This window comes from Pinus tabuliformis, chromosome 4_2 (assembly GCF_031772625.1).
Source record: "Pinus tabuliformis cultivar Carrire ecotype Pingquan chromosome 4_2, CPIR1, whole genome shotgun sequence".
Classification (NCBI taxonomy): Eukaryota; Viridiplantae; Streptophyta; class Pinopsida; order Pinales; family Pinaceae; genus Pinus; species Pinus tabuliformis.
Genome location: NC_142304.1, coordinates 431,310,781 through 431,324,448, shown reverse-complemented (window position 1 = coordinate 431,324,448; position 13,668 = coordinate 431,310,781).

Genomic DNA, 13,668 nt, shown 5'->3' with positions numbered 1-13,668 from the left:
ATGTAACCTCAAGTTGGGATAAGGTTATAATCATTTGATAAATGAATGAAAAGGAAATAAAAAGGTTATAATTATTTGATAAATAAATGAAAAGGAAATATAAAGTGAAAGGTTATTAAATTATTGATTATTTAAACCATAAAATGTATTAGCATTAAAAGTGAAAGGGGTATTTAAGACAGAGAAGCCAAAACAAATATTATCTAATACGAGGCTTTTGAGAATACCCAGGAAGGTATTAATAAGGAAAAATAAAAAACCTAATTGAAGTGAAATACTACAGAATTTTGCTAAAATGGATGAAAAATAAATCATTTTTAAAATCTCAATGTTTTTTTTGTTTTATACATTGAAATGAATATTTGTAAAAAAAAATATTATTTTTATTATCGATAATAAATATATTTATTGAATGTGTTAATTATTTAGTTATTTTTGAATTAAATATAATTGGAAATATAAATTTGCAGCATGAATTTTTTTATAAATATGACATAAAATATTTATATATAAGTATTGATATTATACTTTTATCTTGTAATTCACTATTAAATTTTTATCTCTATTTTTTGATGATAGTGAGATAGTTTTAGGATTATCCTAGATGGAAGTATTAGGGAATTTTATTTTAAACATGAAGAGGAAGTTTTTAACATTCCTCTTTAAGAAGAAAAAGATTATATATAGGAAAATATCTCAGAGCTAGATTCAATAACACTAGAAGGCTTTAAAGATATATCAAAAAGTAATCATTGAAGAAAAATAAAGGTCAATATCAAAGATGTAGAAGGAAAATGACAAAATTACCTCATTAAAAAATGAATAAATTTCGCACTCAAAAATCATAGTCAAGACTAATCACATCGATAAAAAAAGTTGAAAGGAAAAAAGAAACCACTTGAAAGCAAGTTAGAATAACTTATCAAGAGGGAAGCATCAAATCCTTTAAGTATGGATCTAAAAAAATATTATTTTTTATATGGATAATAATTATATTAGTATTGAATGTGCTAATCATTTATTTATTCTTGAATCAAATATAATTGAAAATATAAGTTTGTAGGATGAAAATGTTTACAAATATGACATAAAATATTTACATATGATCATTGGATACTATATTTGTATCTTGCAATTCACTATTAAATCTTCATATTTATTTTGTGATGATAGTGAGATAATTTTAGGATTATCCTAGATGGAAGTGCTAGGAAATTTTATTTTAAACATGAAGAGGAAGTTTTGAACATTTTCCTTTAAGAAGAAAAATATTACATTATAGAAAAATATCTCAAAAATAGATTCAATAACATTAGAAGGACTTAAAGATATATCAAAAAGTAATAATTCAAGAAAAATAAAGGTCAATATCAAAGACGTAGAAGGAAAAGGAAAAAATTATCTCATTAAAAAATGAATAAATTTCCCACTCAAAAATCATAGTCAAGATTTGATCACATCGACAAAAAAGTTAAAAGGCAAAAATAAACCACTCAAAATAAAGTTAGAATAACTTATCGAGAGGGAAGCATCAAATCCTTTAAGTATGGATATACAAGTTGTGGAGAAAGGAACAACCTAGTTGAAGTAAATAAATACTCAAATTTTGGAGTACAAATGATAGATACTCCACCTGTGACTACTAATAAAAATTATTCAATCAATAAAGCAACACAAAGGCATGAAAAAAATATATATACCAAAAATAAATCAAGAAAATGCTACAAGGAAAATAAGAGAAAATCATCCTACAAAGTGTTGATATTTCTGTATTTTCAACATCTCGTGTAATTTTCTAAAACACAAGACAAGAATCTACTCTACTTTCAATAGGGGAAACCAATAATTATCGATGAAAAAAATAATCATCAAGAGGAAGAATATCAATCGCATGTAACACAATTTTCTCTAGGGAAAGAAACTACTTAAAACCATGATTATCTATGTTGCATTAATTGGAAATCCAAGAAGAAAATACAATGCTTGTTCTCACTAGAACAATCCCTGCATAAGTGTAACCAACTCTCTCCCTCACAAACCCGCTCTAACCAACATTTAGCCAATTATGCTACCTGCTAAGACCCTATTTCCTTGCACAATTCCTAAGAGGATCAACCCATATTTAATTGGGAAATCCTTCTTCCAAAACTACGAAATCCAAAATTAGCTCAATAACTAATTGCATGCATGATCTGCACATCTCGAAAAATCATACAACTTATAGTACATTGTCCCTACACTCTAGACTCAATTGGTTCTTTCTTTGAACTAACATGCATGAGTTTCTCTTGAGTGAATCTCTAGTTAGCCTGAGTAGCACTAAGGATTCACCAATGCACCAACTCACTCCTAGACCTTTATTACTTCCTCCAACTGTTAGAACTAGTTTAAATGACCATAACTCAGTCAACCTAAGTTATATAATTACAACTCCAATAAACTCGTCCTGGACCCCTAAAATTTAGGGATCACACATTCATGACTATAGGAAGACTTCCAACTTGAAATTCCTAAATTACTTAAGTCAATTAAACATAATTAACTATTTACAAGTTACCATGAGAATAGAATTTGATTTCTAATTCACAATTTAATGCAAGGACAAATTTAACTGGAATTTTTTGTTGCCATTTCTCAACACTCCCTCTCAAAAAGAAAGGATTATCAACTACGCTAATCCTTTCTCTTTGAAACTTGCATTTACATCTTGACAATGCCTTTGTCAAAATATCAACATCCTGCTCCTCTATGGGAATGTACTTTAACAAAATAATCTGGCTTTGTACACAATCTGGAAGATGACGATACTAGATATCAATAAGCTTGGACTGATCATGAAAAACTGGATTCTTAGAAAGTTTGATACAACTTTGATTATCATAGTAAACCACAGTTGGATCCATCTGCTGACCAAACAAACCAACCAGAATCTTCCTCATTGAGATAGTCTGAGAAGTTTCTTGACTAGCCGCCATGTACTTTGCCTTTCCTGAACTAAGTGCAACTAATCTCTATTTCCTGTTGTACCAAGAAACATTTACTGACCCAATACTAATGATCCCTCCTTATGTATTCTTCCTGTGATATGGACTCTCTTCACAATCTACATCAATGAAGCCTTAAAGCTTCACTCCCTCTATGAATCTGTACCACAATCAATACTAAGAAGTGCCTTTGAGGTATCTCACCACATGCTTGGTTTCCTTCCAATACAACTTGATCGGCTTAACCATCGCTTGACTACGTTGGTTAACTGCTTAGGACATGTTTGGTTGTGTGTTCACCAAATACATGAGTGAGCCCACAAGCTTCCTGTAAATAGTAGCTTCCACTACTTCACCTGAAGTAGCATCCTCCTTCCTCCAGTTACCTACTAGAGGCATCACCATGGGTTTATTTCTCTCCATGTGGAAACTTTCTAGTATCTCGTTGGCATACTTTCCATAAGAGACAAAAAATTCCCCATCACCTTGCCATACTTACATGCCTATAAAGTAGTGCATGAGCCCCAAGTCCTTCATTTTGATCTCTCTTGCAAGATCCTCCTCACAAGACTTGATCATCTTATCATAGCCTATCAGAATCAAATCTTAGATATATAAAACAATAATCAACAATTTACCTTCCACAATAATATGGTACAAGTTCACATCTACTTCACTTTTGGTGAAGCCCAACCCGATGAAGTAGTTATCGATTCTGGTGTACCAAGCATGGGGTGCTTACTTCACCCCATACATCGTCACTTGAGTCAGCGCACATGAAACTCATGGTCAAAGGTATCAAAACCTTTAGGATGCCCAATATACACCTCCTCCTCAATCTTGCCATTAAGGAAGGTTGTGTTTACATCCATCTGATGTATCTTCCAATGCATCTGCGTTGATAATGAAAAAAAGGATCTGATTGATGAGTACCTTGCAACGGGAGCAAATATCTCATCGTAGTCAATCCCCTCTACCTAAGAAAAGCCTCGGGCCATGAACCTAGCCTTATGTTTCTCCACACTACCATCTGTTGCTTGCTTTACCTTGTAAAGCCATCGGGAACTCACCACTAACTTGTGTCATTCTTCGGACCACATCCCAAACAATGTTACAAACAATGGAGTCATACGCCTCCAACATGGCATCAACCCAAACAAGTTGTTACACTACCTCCTCAAAAGAAGATGGCTCTGTCTCAACACATCTGCTCATAAGAGCCATGTATCTAGAGTACCTCTCAGGTCACCTCCTCTGCATGCATTGTTATGTGGGTGATCCCATATTCTCTCTCACATCCTACAATAATCTGTCAACCTCTCTGGTGCACTTTCTCCCATCTCTAGAAGAATATACCTAAGTGGATGTGTCCACTCTCGGATCCTCTACAGATGGTTGTTCCACTTGAATCTGAGGCTCCTCAACCTTAGGAGCTAAAATCTCCTCAACTACATGTAGCTAAAGCTCCCTCTCAAGGGAACATCACATGGCCTTCTCCTCATCGAATGAAAAGTAAATGAAAGGTTATAATCATTTGATAAATGAGTGAAAATGAAATAAAAAGTGAAAGGTTATTAAATTATTTATCATTTAAACCCTAAAACGTGTTAACATTAAAAGTGAAAGGGGATATTTAAGCCGGAGAAATCAATAAAGAGATTATTTAATACAAGGCTTTTGAAAATTCTCATGAAGGTATTAAAAAGGAAAAATGGAAAACGTACTTGAAGCGAAATTTGAAAATACTCATGAAGGTATTAAAAAGGAAAAATTAAAAACCTACTTAAAGTGAAATATACTACAAGAGTTTTGCTAAAATGCAAGAAAAATAAATAATTTTTAAAATCTCAATATTTATTTGTTAATTACATTGAAATGAATACTTGTAAAAAAAAATATTATTTTTATTATGGATAATAATTATATTAGTATTGAATGTGTTAATTATTTAGCTATTCTTGAATCAAATATAATTGAAAATATAAATTTGTGGGATGAAAAACTTTACAAATATGACATAAAATATTTACAAATTAGCATTAGAAACTACACTTTTGTCTTGCAATTCACTATTAAATATTTATATTTATTTTTTTATGATAGTGAGATCGTTTAAGGATTATCCTAGATGGAAGTAGTGGGGAATTTTTTTTTAAACATGAAGATGGATTTTTGAACATTTTCCTTTAAGAAGAAAAAGATAACATTATAGGAGAATATATCAAAGCTAGATTCATTGACACTAGAAGGCCTTAAAGATGTATCAAAAAGTAATCATTCAAGAAAAATAAAGGTCAATATCAAAGATGTCAAAGGAAAATGAATAAATTATCTCATTAAAAAATGAATAAATTTCCCACTCAAAAATCATAGTCAAGACTTGATTACGTCGACAAAAAAGTTAAAAGGCAAAAAGAAACCACTCGAAAGAAAGTTAGAATAACTTACCGAGAGGGGAGAATCAAATCCTTTAAGTATGGATATACAAGTTGTGGAGAAAGGAACAACCTAGTTGAAGTAAATACATACTCAAATTTTGGAGTAAAAATGATAGAAACTCCACCTGTGACTACTGATAAAAAGTCTTCAATTAATAAAGCAATGCACAAAGGAGTGAATTTTTTTTTACCAAAAATAAATCAAGAAAATGCTACAAGGAAAATAAGAGAAATTCATCCTACAAAGTGTAGATATTTCTGTAGATTCAAAAACTCATGTACTTTTTTAAAACACAAGACAACAATCTACTCTATTTTCAACAGTGGAAACCAATAATGATCGATGAAAACAATAATCAGCAAGAGGAAGAATATCAATCATACATAACACAATATGTCTCTAGGGAAATCAATTACTCAAAACCCTGACTATCTATGTTGTATTAATCAAAAATCCAGGAAGAAAATACAATGTTTGTTCTCATTAGAACAATCCCTGCATAAGTATAATAAACTCTCTACCTCACAAGCCCTCTCTAACCAACACTTAGCCAATTCTACTGCCTGCCAAGGCTTTATTTCCTTGCGTAATTCCTAAGAGGATCAGCCCATATTTAATTGGGAAATCCTTCTTCCAAGACTGCGTAATCCAAACTTAGGTCCATAACTAATTTTATGCATGATTTGTAGAACTTAGAAAAGCATACAACTAATAGTACATTGTCCCTACACTCAAGACTCAACTGGGTCTTTCTCTGAACTAGTATGCATGAGTTTCTCTTGAGTGAATCTCTAGTTAGTTGGAGTAGCACTGAGGATGCACTAGTGTGCCAACTCACTACTAGACCTCTACTAGTTCCTCCAATAGTTAGAACTAGTTTAACTGACCATAACTCAGTCAAAATGAGTTATCTAATTACAACCCCAATAAACTCATCATGGACATCGAAAATTTAGGGATCACACATACATGACTATGAAATACTTCCAACTCGGAATTCCTAACTTAATTAAGTCAGTTAAACTTAATTAACTATTTACAAGCTGTTATGATAATATAATTTGATTTTTAATTAACAATTTAATTCAAGGGCAAATTAAACTGGAATTTCTTGTTTCCAGTTCTCAACACTCCCTCTCAACAAGAAAGGAATTATCATCTACCTCGGTCTTGTCGTTGTGAAAGCCAAATTTACATCTTGACAATGCCTTTGTCAAAATGTCAGCATCTTGCTCCTCTATGGGAATGTACTCCAACAACATAATCCGCTTTTGTGCACAATCTCGAAGATGATGATGCCAGATATCAATATTCTTGGACCAATCATGAAAAACTATATTTTCAAAGAGTTTGATACAACTCTAATTATCACAGTAAATCACATTTGGATCCATCTATTAACCAAACAAACCAATCAGAATATTCCTAATCGAGATAGCCTCACAAGTTGCTTGACTAGAAGCCATGTACTCTACCTTTTCTCAACTAAGTACAAATGATCTTTGTTTCTTGTTGTACTAAGAAACAATTGCTAACCTAATACTGAACATCCCTCCTAATGTGCTCTTCCTCTCGGATGGACTCCCTTCCCAATCTGCATCAGTGAAGCTTTGAAGCTTCACTCCCTCTATTCATCTTTACCACAATCCATACTGAGTAGCCCATACGAGGTATCTCAACACATTCTTGGTTGTCTTCCAATATAGCTTGGTTGGCTTAATCGACGCTTGAATAAGCTGGTTAACTGCATAGCACATGTTCAGCTATGTGTTCACCAAATACATGAGTAAACCCACAAGCTGCCTGTAAATAGTAGCTTCCACTACTTCCCCTCAAGTATAATCCTCCTTCCTTTATTTGTCTGCTAGAAGAGTCTCTTGCCCTGAGAAACAAAATGTTCCCCATCACCTTGCCATACTGCCATGCCTAGAAAGTAGTGCATGATCCTTAAGTCCTTCATTTAGAACTCTCTTGCAAGATCCTCCTTGTAAGGCTTGATTAGCTTAGCTTCACCTATCAAAATCAAATTGTCGGCATATAAAACGATAATCAAAAATTTATTTTCCACCACAATATGGTACAAGTTCGCATCGACTTCACTTTTGGTGAACCCCAACCCGATGAAGTAATTATTGATCCTGGTGTACCAAGCACGAGGTGCTTGCTTTAGCCCATACAATGCTCGCTTCAGTCAGCACACATGTGACTCATTGTCAAAGGTATCAAAACCTTCAAGTTTCTCAATGTACATCTCGTCATCAATATTTCCATTAAGGAATATTGTCTTTACATCCATATGATGTATCTTCCCCATCTGCAGTGATAGTGCCAAAATGAATCTGATTAATGAGTACCATGCAATAGGAAGAAAGGTCTCATCATAGCTAATCCCCTCTACCTAAGAAAATTCTTAGGCCACAAACCTAGCCTTATGTTTCTCCACACTACCATTTGATGCTTGCTTTACCTTGTAAAGCCATCAAGAACTCACCACTGACTTGTCTGTCAGTCTTGGGAACACATCCCAAACACTATTACGAATAATGGATTCATACTCCTCCACCATGGAATCAACCCAAACCGGTTGTTGCACTGCCTCCTCAAAATAATATGGCTTTGTCTCAACACATTCGCTCATAAGATCCATGTATCTAATGTACCTCTTAGATGACCTCCTCTACCTGTGTTGAGATGTGGGTGCTCCCACATTCCCTCTCACATCCTGCAATAAACTATCAGCCACTCTGGTGCACTTTCTCCCATCTCTGGAAGACTATGCCTAAGTGGATGTCTCCACTCTCGAATCCTCTGCATGTGGGTGCTCCACATCAATCTAAGGTGCCTCAACCTTAGGAGATAAAATCTCTTCAAAAGCATGTAGTTGAATCTCCCTCTTGAGGGAACATTGCATGGCCATATCCTCATCGAATCTGACATCCCTGTGAACCACAATCATCCTATTGGTCAGCAGTTACACTCGATATTTGTGAGGCGTATGAGTGTACCCCACAAATATCCCCAACTATGTTGTTGGCTCAATATTCGTCCATGTATATTTGGTGACATGGAAATATACCGATGACCCAAAAATCCTGAAGTGACCAACATCTGGTCTGTTCCCTGAGAAAGCCTCCTCTGGTGTACTCATCCCAAGAATCTGATGTGAGCTCTTGTTCTACAAATAAATAGCTATGTTGCACCCCTAAACTCATCAATGTAGTGGTAGGCCCTGACCATGCAACATCACCTTTTTTGCCCTTAAAATGCTTCTATTCTTCCTTTCGGTCAGCCCATTCTACTGTGGGTTATGGTTGTTGTCAAATCCCCTTTAATCCCTTCTGTTGCACATAAGTTCTTAAACTCATTTGAGACATACTCGCCACCATTATCACTCCTCATAGCTTTAACCTTCTTGCCAGACTCTTTCTTGACCAAGACTTTAAATTCACAAACTTTGTGAAAGTTTGATCTTTCTTCTGCATCAAATAGATCCATCATTTATGAGAGAAATCATAAAAAGATATAACATAATACTTGTGTTTAGTCATATACGTTGTCAAGAATGGTCCACATACATTTGAATGGACTCACTCTAGAATCGCCTATGCTTGACTATCTCTATCGTGAAAGGAATCTTTGCTATATTTTCCCAAAGTACACCCCTTGCATGTATCAACTTGCTCTAGTGTACCTTTGGGAAGACCATTATAAATTTTCTACATGATATCCAAAGCGCCATGATGCAAGTGACCCAACTGCCTATGCCAAAACTCACCGATGTATTAGCTCTACACCTTCTCTACTTTCATGCTCAAGGTAACATAATCTTATACCTCCAACTTGTAGAGATTCTTCACCTAAATCCATATCCTCTTTACATGTCCTGTGGCTATGTTGTGAAGGAATGCCTTTCCCTTCCTAAAGATCACATCATAGCCTCTATCCTACAGCATGCAAACCGATACCAAGTTTTTCTTCAACCCAGGAACATACATAACATCTCTAAAGGTCATAGGAGGACTCAAATCACTCTGAAAGGTAACCGTACCCAATCCAGTAGCATTATACCTCCAGGTCGTCACCCATCTCCATATGCATCTGGAGATCCTTCTCCTCCAATTTGCTAAAGCGTTCCTTGTTACCAACCATGTGGAAAGAAACTCCACTGTCTAGGTACTATACACTACCCATCATTGATGACACCATGCATACTATGAGGGTAAAGTTCAATCTGAATTGTGAGGCAAGAGCCTCACCTATCGCTCCTCTTGAGGACTTCTTCTTGGACTTCTTGAGCGGACAATTTGTAGCAAAATTTAGCAAGCTCGTGACAATGAAATCACTTGAATTTCAACATATCCTTCTTCTTGCCTCCATGACAAGAATTTGATTTGGAATGGGATGCATTCCCCTTCCCTTTATTTTCCTTATCCGCTAAGGTACAATTTTTCTCATCATCATTCTTTGATGAGGTTTCATCCCTAGTGCTCCTTTGAATATCTTCCTGTACCAAATCTGACCACTGTCGTTCCTAATCTTGCAGATACTCCCTCCCATTGACAGAGCCCTGATAACTATGCCTACTCTTGGGGAGTCTTGGAAGAGCTAGGATCACCATGTCATCCTCAGCAATAGTAATCCCAACACTTCCAAGCTCATCTTGACAATGAGTGAACTTGGTCAAGTATTTCAGAATTGAGTCACCCTTCTCCATCTTGATCTTTCTAAGTTTGTCATTCAGTGGAAACTTCCTATGGTCATTTTTATTCATAACCAGGTATGTCAATGCCTTCCACATAGCATATGGATTTTCCTTGCCATGGAGACTTGAGATAATGTGGTCTCGAACTCCCTCAAGAATAATCTCCCTCGCCTTTTCCACACACTTTCTCCATTCGGAAAGATCATTAGCATCCAATTTTGGAGGCTTAGGAATGCCTTGCTCAATGAAATCCTTGATGCCATTGTCTTCCAACATTGCTTCCATCATGTCCTTCCAGGCAATATAATTCAAGTTACCTCCCAATGCATACTCAAGTCTCAAACCATAAAAAGCCATTTTTTGATTCTAAAGTATGAATTGAAAATTCGAATTTTACCTACACAACCAAACACGAAATCTCCTCTTCTATACTATCTTTAGCTATTATAACATGTAGATAATTTTGTAGATTCAACAGCTCATGTAATTTTCTAAAACACGAGACAAGAATCTACTTTACTTTCCACAATGGAAACCAATAATGATTGATGAAAACAATAATCAACAAGAGGAAGAATATCAATTGCACATAACACAATATTTCTTTGGGGAAAGAAACTGCTCAAAACCCTGACTATCTATATTACATTAATCATAAATCCAAGAAGAAAATACAATGGTTGTTCTCACCAGAACAGTCCTTGCATAAGTATAATCAACTCTCTGCATCACAAGCTCACTCTAGCCAACACTTAGCCATTTTTTTTGCCTATCAAGCCCCTATTTCCTTGCATAATTCATAAGAGGATCAACCCATATTTAATTGGTAAATCCTTCTTCCAAAACTGCACAATCCAAACTTAGGTCCATAACTAATTGCATGCATGATCTGTACAATTCAGAAAATCATATAGCTGACAATACATTGTCCCTACACTCTAGACTCAACTCAGTCTTTCTCAGAACTGACATGCATGAGTTTCTCTTGAGTGAATCTCTAGTTAGCTGGAGTAGCATTGAGGATGCACCAGTGCACCAACTCACTACTAGACCTCTACCAGTTTGTCCAACAGTTAGAACTAGTTTAACTAAACATAACTCAGTCAAACTAAGTTATCTAATTACAACTCCAATAAACTCATCCTGGACCCGTAAAATTTAGGGATCACACATACATGACTATAGAAAAACTTCCAACTCCAAATTACTAAGTTAATTAAGTCAATTAAAATTAATTAACTATTTACAAATTACTATAAGAATAGAATTCAATCTTGAATTAACAATTTAATTCGAGAAAAAAATAAACTAGAATTTCTTGTCATTTCTCAACAAAAAGACACTTTACGGACATCCTAATCATAAAAATAAATACTCTAACCAATTAATATATTAGCAATGCTCAAAGCTAAACAAGTAATGTATCTTATGAAAAATGTTATTACTAATAAATCTTGGGAATCTTATAAGCTCAACATTTTAAAAGAGATTTAATTAAAATAGATTATATTAAAATTTAAAAATTCTTCTAAGTGATTAGAAGTTTATATCATCATATATCACTTTTTATGACAACATTAAAAATAAAAATTATTACAAGTAAAAATAAAAATTTAAAACTTTTTACTAATATGCTTTAATGATAAAGCATTTTTTAAGTAAACTAATATTATAAGCATAGATAACAATAAAGCATTTTTTAATTAAAATAATATTATAAGCATAGATAACAAAAATGTATATGAAATAATATGTAATAACCAATCATTTATAATTAATGAAAAAACATATAAATGGACATTTTATATCTTACTCATACATTTATATATGTTAGTTATTTATCTTATATAGATATCTTTATTTTCCTAAGATTTTGAATATTTAATTACTAAACCAAATTTGATTACCACTTATAAAAACTATACAATGTTTTAACCAATGAAGGGATTGACCAAAAATGGCATGACCGTGTTGGGTTGGAATTTGGGGAAGGGAGCTTGCCCACTCGCTAAGAACGATAAAATGTAGCATTATTACACTAGGCAAAACTTCAAAGAAATTGAATTCAACCTAAGCAATTAAGACCCGCTTATGACCCAATATATATGTAAATAGGATAAAGTTTGGTAAGCAGGTATTTATGAACCTAATAATGAATAATTAAAGAAATACTTGTTACATAACTATGAAAATGAAACACGTTTTAGAGCATGTTGGAAACTTGAAGGGATCTTGGGATCTTCCTACGAAATATGTGAAGGGATCTTGGGATCTTCTTAGGAAATATGTCACGAATGTATTAAGAAAAAAATAAATATATAAACTTTAACCTTTCATTTTATATGGATGTGGGCATGAGGTTGATAAGAAGAAGTGCCTAATCAGGTTGGAAATGCTAATATACATAAATAGCGCATATAAATAGGGTATACATTGATGTATATAATTTAGATTTATTAAAATACTCGTTATATTGCTAGTATAATGTTAATATATATGGTAGAGTTTTAAATTTTATGATATAGTTAAGGTATAAAAAATTTAATTGTAAGTTGTCATGGATATTTTACTAGAAGAGTTTTTTATTAGTTTATATAAAAAAATTGTTAAATAAAGTTTTATTTAATATGAAGATTTAATATTATTATATTTATATATAGAATATTGAATTAAATTTAAACTATAATAGGAGAAATCTAATATGATCCATAAAATGAACACAACATATATCTTTAGAAATTTAATATGGAAAATATATTCAAAAGATGAACATTGTGGCTTTATTTTTTCTTTCTAATAAAATGAAAGGTGAATTTATTATGGAATTTCCAAGAACAATATAGCATATATAGCTATTACAAGGTGTTATATTTCTTATATTTTTATTTAATATCTCATCTTGATGAACTAGGAGATAGAAAGAATGGAATCCTTTCCTTTCCTATAGGTATAGCATTTTGCATCTTTTAATGGTCATCTAAAGTTAGTGTTAGGTTTTTTTCATACCTCAAATCTCAATTAGGGTTAAATATTTCAACCTTCTAAGAACATGTTGAATGTCTATGCCTAACTCATTCCATATTTATGAGTAATGTGAGTTGACATATAATCCACTTAGTATTAAGATGGTGAACAACATCAATTAAATTGAAAGAGACATAATGTCTTAGCACAAATTCTAATTGATGTAAAATTTTGACCCCAAAAATGCATGTTAATATCTCAAATAGGCTCTAAAAGTATTAGAATGTTAAATTATCAAAGTAAGAATTATTCCTAAAATCCCTTCTCTCCAAATTTTATGACTAGAAAATACCAAAATTGAGTGACAAACTACACAAAAATCCATCTTAAATTAAAAATGATGGTTGGAATATAATAAAAATAACTTTGAAATAATATTAGTTATATAAATGGATTCTAATTACATTGAATAGGATAAAATTTGAAATACATTTGCTTATTTAGTTGTAAAAGGGAAATTGGAGAACTTTAAAGATAATAGAAAATTTTAATATAGACTAAATTGGGTTGAAGGATATT